Source organism: Amborella trichopoda, chromosome 11 (genome assembly GCF_054954075.1).
Source record: "Amborella trichopoda isolate Santa Cruz 75 chromosome 11, AtrichopodaSantaCruz75HAP2 v2.0, whole genome shotgun sequence".
NCBI lineage: Eukaryota > Viridiplantae > Streptophyta > Magnoliopsida > Amborellales > Amborellaceae > Amborella > Amborella trichopoda.
This window is the reverse complement of record NC_142346.1, coordinates 41,538,670-41,548,299: the sequence shown is the minus strand read 5'-3', so window position 1 is coordinate 41,548,299 and position 9,630 is coordinate 41,538,670. Positions and strand designations below refer to the sequence as shown.

At 34.7% G+C, this 9,630-nt stretch overlaps 1 non-coding gene across 1 annotated transcript; it reads right to left on the bottom strand.

The window, feature by feature from the left end:
- Window positions 1-209: 209 nt before the first annotated feature.
- LOC18423707 (putative calcium-binding protein CML43) lies at window positions 210-674 on the bottom strand. Its single transcript, XR_016043529.1, has one exon. It is a non-coding gene; the product is annotated as a putative calcium-binding protein CML43 (transcript).
- Between the last annotated feature and the right edge of the window lie 8,956 nt (window positions 675-9,630).

The window sequence follows — 9,630 nt, the reverse complement described above, 5'->3', positions numbered from 1 at the left end:
GAAATAGACCCAACTGATGCTCTCCTACCGTCAGCAACCATTGCTAATAGCCATGGAGCACGACATCGATTTTGATGTCAGAACTCGTACGGTAATTATATGCAATCGTCTAACCGTCATGGAACACAACATGGTTAGGCAATTATCTGCGATCGTCTAACCATCATCGACATCGATTCTAAATGACATTCACAAGCAGATTCAAAAGCCTAGGATGCAGCAACCCTCATCATCATATTCTTGAACTCTTGAAAATCCAAACGCCCATCTAAATTCTCATCAAACTTGTGTATCATCCTCTTCCGATCCTTCTCCTCCTTCACCTCCCACAACCCAAGTCTCGACAGCACTGTCTCCACCTCCTCACTCGATATGAACCCGTCTCGATCCATGTCGAAGACATTGAAGGCCTCCTTCAAATCACCCTCCTCGTCTTCGGCTGGGACACTTTCATGTCTGAGGTTCTCCGTGCTCGCTATCGATCGACAAAATGCGACGAACCCCTCAAAGTCCAATTTCTCGGATCCGACAATGGCCTTCAGTTCATCTTCTCTGATGTCAATGCCACCCCTGCTCAACACCCTGCAAATCTCTTCCACTCTTACTTGCCCAGCCATGTCTTGCTCAAACATCTCAAAAATCTTTTGGAGCTCAGGTAATTCAAGAATACACATTTTGATGGACTTTAACAATAAACCCTTGACCTTTTATGATTGCAAAGTGCTACCAAATCTTTCTATGGGTATGAAATCATCTATACTGATACATATATATCTGGTTTCTAGAGAGAGAGTTTGTAGAGAGAAACTCAGTATGCGATGAGAGTAAAGGTATGGATGGTGCAACGAAGTTTCCTGTAAGATGACGTGGAATTTTTTATAAAGATGGGAGGACTTAAAACGCTGATTATCAGCGGTTTTGTGGTCCATCGGTGTTCCTAGGGCGAGTACGGGTTCACCAAAACATTAGGGGAGGCATTGGGCTTGTGGCCCGGCCTGGTCAGCTTGGCCCTAAATAACTAAGCATGGGTCTTTACTTTTTTCATCTCTTTTGTATTGTATTTCTTTAATTTTACGAGGCCCGCCCCAGGCCTAGGCAGAGGAGTAGGCCCGAGCTACGGCCGGCCCAGTCCATTGCAAAACATCCATCGAAAATGACTTATGTGGCCACACCTCCATAGGGATGACAATGACAAGCATATACACGTTTATAAAAAAATATTTAAAAATATAAATTTTGGTGGATCATTGATATTTTCCTTGGTCGGTTCCATTGTTGTACAGCGTTCACTACTTTTTGTGGTCCTTTTCAATTTAATCAAAAATTTGATAATTATTTTGGCATCTACAATTTTTTGACAAATGGCATCACAGTTCAGCCACACGTCGCTTCTCTTTTGACCAGGGGAATAAAACAACGTGGAATGTTCGAGAATCGTACAGATTGTGCACGGCTGCAAACAAAATAACGAAGTTTGAAGAAGCCAAGTAGAGACTATCTTCTTTGATGCAATGAAACCGATTGCATATTCATAGATGCGTAAAATGGTACCTTTTTTGGTAAATTTGTCCTTTGGTTGACCCTTACTTGTAGGAGTGGCAAGGGGTTGGCCGAACCAAAAAATTAAAATATACCAATATATTTAAATAAATCTAGCCCCTAGGGGTGGCCCGGATACGAACCCAACCGGGTCTGATTGGACCCAGGCTAGAACTTGAATGGCGTTCAAGTTCAAGATTTAGACCCGGACCGGACCGTCAGGTCCAATTTTTTGACCTATACCCTGACTTAAGTCCGATCTACCCTTGGGGTGTCATGTCGGATCTGGATCCATTGCTACCCCCACCCCCTTTAAAAGGGCAAGGAGATGAAAACATTTTTCAAAGCATGTATAGTATGTTACCCCATCGGTTAAAAAACTTATTGAGGAAACATTTTTTTTTTTTTTATTTGTTAACACCTTAGAATCACTAGATAATTATTCTAAAAAAAAATTGAAATTTGAATTTTCTATCATCAACATCTCATCCTCTAAAAATTGGAAAGCTTCCATACAAATTCGAGATATTATTTTATTTCAAGTCTATAGAGGGTGCAAATAGGAATCTGATGTTAATCTATATTTTAAAGAGGTTATATCCCCAAATTTTGGGGATCTAAGAAGAGACGACAGAAAGAGAAAGTGGTTAAAATTAGAGTTTTCTAACATCTAGATCTTACTCTCTCAAAATTGGATAGCTTCTATTCAAATTTGAGACTTTTTTGTTTTCTTTCAAGTGCTTAGAGGGTGCTAATACATATCCTGCAAATTTGGGGGGTTCTAAGACTAATCCCAGGTGATGAGGGAGTAAATGGACTGTCTAGTCTGGAGGAAGTGGAATATCCTAAAAAATCCAGGAGCAAAGAGTGCTTTGAAGCTCGAAAATTCTCTCCAAAAACTATGAAATTGAAGTAAGGTTGGAATTAGATATTATAAAAGTAAGGTGCACCTCAAAAATTCTCTTTAAAACTACGAACTTCAAAATTTTTTATGGAGACACTAACTCAAAATTTTTGGGTAGAAATTATTTTAAATTTTAAATTTTTAGAGAGAAAAACTATCTTAAGTTTTAGTGAGAGAAACTATCTCAGATTTAAAGGTTTTAGATAGTGAAACTATCTCAAAATTTTTAGAGAGAGAAACTAGAGAGAGAATCATGGGTTTATACATTAAGAGTATTTTTGTCCAAAAGAAAGTTATTTTCGATGGCTGTAAAAATAAATAGCAATTGGTTGTGTGAATTAAAAAATACTTGGGAGCTTATGCCTAGAAAGTATGGCCTAGGGAAGCATGCATAACTTTCTTTTGTCTATGATCAAAATAAAAATATTTTGTCTATGATCAAAATAAAAATAAAGAAAGTATATAATGAGACTATTTACTTTTAGTACAACGTAGTCACAATTAATCTTGACTATTGGATATTAAATTAGATTGCTGCTTTTATTTCATTAACCAAACTCAAAGTTCAAAAAAAAAAAATTGGACTTCGTAACACACCCAAGCTATCATATTTCATATCAAATGGTTATAAATAATTATGACCTCCTTGTAGCAAAGTCAAATAGTCTCATTGCATACAATCCCATAAAAATATGCAGCTATTATAGATATTAATATTTTACCGGCATTTAGAAACCTAGATGGGGTGGCCGGTCTGAGTCGGATGAGTTGACTCGGCACGGGCAACTTAAAAGAGAGGGAGAAAGCAAAAGAAAACACTCGATAAAAAAATCATAAAAAATTTATTAAAAAAATGATTCAAAAAGTATTGTTAAGGATTCTATAGATAAACATGACAATTGAGGGCCAATTGGGTACCTGTATTCTCGTAATGGATTACAAGGAAATTTGTTATTTCTTGCGTTTGGGTACAAATATAGTATACATGAAATGGAAATGTAACTCCTAATATTGTTCCAAAAATAGTGGAATTGATTACACGTCTAGAGGCTAAGAAATCGATTGCATAGCCGTGCCGGACCTCCCCTAATCATAAAATCATCTTCATTCACTTGCGGTCCTCTTAAAAACACCCTTCCTTTCTTGTTTCGCTTAAAAACATCCTTCCTTTCTCATAAATACATTGGGTTCTTTTGTTTCAATGACTGGCATTTTGGCCATTTTGGGGATTTCTATTGGGTTTAAAGTCCTCTCAATTTCAACAAGGGTGGATGAAATAACTAAGTGGGTCATCGACAATGCTTTATGCTCAGTTTTGTTCAAGAAGAGTATGGATTGGGATTGTAGGAGCAGTAATGGATTCGAACCCAAACCCAGACCCAACCCGGGACTTGACTTGGGTATAGGTATGGGTCAAGAATTGGACCCAGCTGGTCAGGTCTGGATCCAAATATTGGACCCGAACACTATTCTAGTCCGGGTTTGGGTCTATGCGGACCCAACCCAGACCCGACCCAAATAGTGTTATTATATAATATTTAATATATAATAGTTAATAATATTTAAATAAATATAACTATATATTTTTAGTCAAGATTTACATAATACATGTGTATATTTACTATAACATTTAAATATATTTATTTTTATTTTTTTTTGGGTTGGGTCTAATCAAGTCCAGTCAGATCCAGGTCCCATTTTTTTTTTTTCAGGTCTAGTTGTGGTCCAGCCGGACCCTAACGCGACCCGTTGCCACCCCTATGGGATTTGTCCCGGAATACTTTGGTTTAGTTTCAATTGTTATTTTATCTTAAAAGAGAAAAAATATAAAGAATTGTACAAAACAAATCGTAATATTACAGGTAAAAGTCATGCAATATTTGCAAGTCCAAATTTCTTCTAGATGCAGCCAAACAGCAGCACCGTACTTCACAGGACGTACCCAGATGCTACCCAAAGGACAATAATTCATTTTCAAGTAATGTATTACTCCAGTAACGTATTACGTTAATAATGTATAATGTATTTCACATATAATATATTTTCAAATACCAAAACGGCCCTTGAACTAATTTTTGTTACTTACCAGATTCCTTGTAATTACAGGATGCAGTTGGCATACGGATGATCTGTAGCTGTAGAGGTAAGGTGCACCTTCAAATTTTATCATAGTATATAATTTTGATGTAAAATGTTCTTAGGATTATCTCAAAATATATTTTTATATCTAATTATAAAATTTTAAATTTCAAAAATAGTTAAAATGAAGTAGATCTATAAACATATGAAAATCTTGAAAATGGATGGTGTAGATAATATGTTGTAAAATGCACTATTTCTAAGACTTAAAATCTTTTTATTTTTTATGGGCATACATCTCGATGTCGAGATGATCAATCAAAGGGTTTTTCAACATTAAAATTACTTTTTCCGATGGATTTTTGAAGTGCATCCGTAGTTCTACATTATAAGGTTGCATCCTTATGTTATCCGTAAATCCACAATCTGGTCTTGGTTGTCTATTAATAGAAAAGGTTGGGGTATTTCTAAGATGGATGTGATGGCCAATTTGTAATTTGTTCTCTCTTGGTTCGTGTATTTCGAGACCAAGATGGATTTGGATGGCGCCATGTCCAGATAACTTTAAGGTAAACTTTGATAGAAGCTCTTTAGGTAACCAGGGTCCCGTTGGAATTGGGAGAGTTTTGTGAGATTGGTGTGGTAATGTTCTCTTCTCCTTGCCAGACCAATTGGAAGTGCTTCAACTAACTTCGCAAAGATGAGTACTTTTCTATGTGGTTTGAAGATTTTCTCCAAGAAAAATTTGGGGGCCTGCTGCATGATAGAGGGTGACTCCATAAATGTCATTAGATGATGTTGTATGGAACAAAAAATCCCTAAAGAACTTCGACCCTTATGGTTGCAAGTGATGGATTTGGCTCCTTTTGCTGTGGTGTCTTTTACCAATGTTTACATGGAAGCTAATGGGGCAGCTAACCTTCTTGCTAAAGAGGGTACTTCTTGTTCTTTTGTTATTGTTTCTCACGATGTAATTTCTTTTGAATAATTTCTAATAATATTAATGATCTTAGTTAAAAAAAAAAAGAAAAAAAAAAAAAGGTTGTAACCTTATGTAAACTTTTTCGTCAAAAGATTGGGGTAAATAAGAATCCCTATTTTATACCAATAATACTTTTCAATGCGACGATCTTTTGCACTTAATTGCGTTGTAGGAATTCACGATTGGAATGATGCTAATTTCATCCAATCAAATTTGTTGCTTCCCTCGAAAAGCTTGCTCTCCGCCTCTGCCTTTATACGTTTTTCCCTATGCGAGGGTTTACGTAACTTTACTAGAACCATTATTTACGTATGGACATAATAAAAAATAAAATAATAAAAAATAAAAAAAGAAAGAAAGGAGAATATGAAATGGACTAATTTTGAGTAAAAATTATGCCGAAAGTCGGTCAACTGTTTTTTTTTCTTAAATTGCTTATCGGTTTGAGACAGCCATCTTAAGACCGTTTTTTAATAGATTTTTTTAGATTTTTTTGTTAGTAGAGCAGTACCTAGTGTGAGGGGCAGTCCCTAATCTAGAGGTTGACATCCTCGAACTGCCTTATTTTTAGCAAACAAATGAGCTAATGTACGGTCTGAGGATGTCAACTTCAGACCGTCTTATTTCTTAGCAAATAAATGAGCTAGTACGTCCAAAGATGCCAACATCGGGCTACACTTAAGAGCACCAGAGAAGGCGGTCTGAGAATAGGTAGCTCGGACCGTATTAATGATTAAAAAATGTTAAGTCAATTTTTGTAGTCTGAGGATGCCAACCTTAGACTGATTTAAAGAGCACCACAAAAGGCGGTCTGATAATACTAACATCGGGCTGATTGGGCACTACCCCAAACATTAAGGCACAACCGAGGTATAAGAAAAGCTAAAAAATTAAAAATTAAAATGGGTCCGAAGATGGTATTCTCGAACAGAGGGCCAATTTTGAAAAATATAAAAAAACCTCAGGTTGACCAACCTTTCGTGTAATTTTAACCCAAAATTGACTCATTTTGTATTTTAGGAAAAAAAAATGTGTCTGTAATTCACTCTTTGATTTAAAGGCCTTTTCAACTTAATATTTGGCTGTTCTAGTCATTAATTTCATTCTTTCCTCACTGCTTGAAGAGAGTCCATTAGATGAATCAAACATTGTTATAATTTTGGATTTCCCAATTGCAGCAACAACATGATTAGATTTGGGAAACAACCTTTTGATTGTTAATATTTCGTTAAGATGTTTAACTTGATAACGTTTATTAAGAAATCTTGAATCGATGCAAAACTTTTCATCAACAGAGTCTTAAAATTAATGATGGGGAGTTTGCATTTTTTTAGTTTTTACTTGACGTAATTATTAGTATTCATCGCAAAGCAGCCGATCCTAATTAGTAGAGAAAAGACTTTGACAATGATGATGATTCATCTCAAAGCAAGTAACATTCTTTGATGTTTTGCTGCCATTCTTCTTTGGAATATGGTTTCATCCATAGCCTATTGAATGTAGAATAAAGCCTTGGCATCCTTCTATCTGTTTGCTCCAACTAGGGTTGCAGTAAGTCTTCCTTCTTGATTGCCATACTTGGCATATGCATTCTCACATAATTCCCGATCGATAGACAATGCTTTTTCATTTTACTGCACCAAATTTGATAGTTCTTTGAAAAAGGGAACCATTTATTGAGAAATTCTCACAACACTACTAGCACTGACAGATTTTGTTTTTGTAGATTCTCCTAATTCCCCTCTTCTTGAATCACCTTAAGCCTAGACTATGCCAAATCAGGTCAGATTAGGGGTGGCAATGGACCCGTACCCAATCTTGGATCCAATGGGTAGACCCGATCCGGGTTTGGGTCCAAAAATTGGACCCCGCAGGTTGGGTCCAGGTCCAGTAATATTTTTCAGATCCCAATATATGAAATATATTTAAATATAATTAAATATTTTAATATTTTAATTTTTGGGTCAGATCCGATCGGGTCTAGGTCCGAGTCTGGGTTTGGGTCTAGCCGGACCCGGACTCGACCCGACTGTTGCCACCCCGAAGTCGAATACTAATCATGTTGGGTTTTATGTAGATGTGGAGAAAGAAGGCAAGAATGAAAGCAAGAAAAACTAACAAAAGGTTGAACTATAAAACTTGTATTCACTAGACTTTCTATGTTGCAATTACAACATCACATGCACACTTTGGGCTGCTATCACACCCTCCTAAAATAGAGGTTTATAAAACTGAAAGAGAAGTGGATTATATCCCACTTACAACAACTTGACTACCACTTCAAGATATGCTTGGCTCCCACTTATAATAACCTAAAAACCTACTAAAGAGAACAATTACTTAAAAGCAGCGTTTAAAAAAACGCCGAGTCGGTTCGACTCGGGAATCGCCATGGAGGGATTGAATCGCTGTAAAAAAAGGGAATCGTCGGGTTCTAAAGAGAACCGGACGATTCTGCACAGTGACTCGCCAATTCTCTGTACGGAATCAGCGAGTCCCGTGAAGAACACGGGTTGCACAGTGTTCTTCATGGGATTCTTCGAAATTTGTCATTTTTTAATCATTTTTTTTGTTTTTTTTGACATGTTATCTAATTTGCAGGCTGTAAACAGCTTTATTCAGCATTTACACAGATTAAATGGTTGAAAATTTTGGTGTTTTTGGATCACGAAACATGCATTTTTAGGGTTTCCGCCTTTCCTTGTGTTTCATGCCAAATAGGGCATGAATCTTTCAAAATTTGTAGGCATTTTGATCGTAAAGTTGTGCATCAAAACCTTATATCACTAATTTGTGATAATCGTTGAGAAAAAAAGGGTTTTTTGGCGATTAAAGGCTCCGGTTGACAAAATCAGGTAAGAAGTTTAGGTTTTTTTTTTTTTCCGCCATATGATTAATTTCACTCCATATTTTGAAGATAATGAGTTCAATTTGTAGGGTTTTTAATCTTTATTGTGTCTATTATGATTTAAAATTTTCAATTTTATGTAATTTGGTCAATTATAGCATGAAATTTGATATGAACATAGGGACATCTGCGGAAACAAAATTCCGTTGTTTTTTTTTTTTTCCGCCTTTTGATTTTTTTTTCATGATATATTAGAAATAATGTGTTAAAAATTTAGGGTTTTGATTCTCTATATTGTTGTTTATCAGAAAATATACTCAATTGGATGTAATTTATTCACTTAGAGGTGGATTTTTGAGTTAAAATGGCTTATGTAAGATAGCATTGTGAAGAACAGAATTTTTTTTTTTTTTTTTTTTTTTGTGTAATTCATGATCGAATTTTTTGTAATACTTGATCGATTTTTTTATAATCCATGATCGAATTGTTTTTTTTTTTTTTTTTTTTGTAATCCATGATCAAATTTTTTGTTTTTTTTTTTTTGTGTAACCCATGATAGAATTTTTTGTAATCCATGATAGAATTTTTTGTAATCCATGATCAAAATGTTTGTTTTTTTTTTCTTGTAATCCATGATCGAATTTTTTGTTTTATTTTTTATTTTTGTAACCTACGATAGAATTTTTTGTAATCCATGATCGAATGTTTTGTAATCCATGATCGAAATGTTTGTTTTTTTTTTGTAATCCATGATCGAAATGTTCGTTTTTTTTTTTGTAATCCATGATCGAATTTTTTGTTGTTTGTTTTTTTTGTAACCCATGATAGAGTTTTTTGTAATCGATGATTGAATTTTTTGTAATCTATGATCGAATTGTTATTTTCTTTTTTTGTAATCCACGATACAATTTTTTGTTTTTTTTTGGTTTTTTTTTTTTTGTAATCCATGATTGAATTTTATGTAATCCATGTTCGAATTTTTCGTAATTCATGATAGAATTTTTTGTAATCCATGATCGAATTTTTATTAATCCATGATCGAAATGTTCGTTTTTTTTTCTTGTAATCCATGATCGAATATTATGTAATCCATGATCGAATTTTTTGTAATCCATGATCGAATTTTTTGTAATCCATGATAGAATTTTTTGTAATCCAGGATTGAATTTTTTGAAAATTTGTGATTTTTTTTTTTTAATCCATGATCGAATTTTTTTTTGTAATCCATGATCGAATTTTTTGAAAATTTGTGATTTTTTTTTTTTAATCCATGATCGA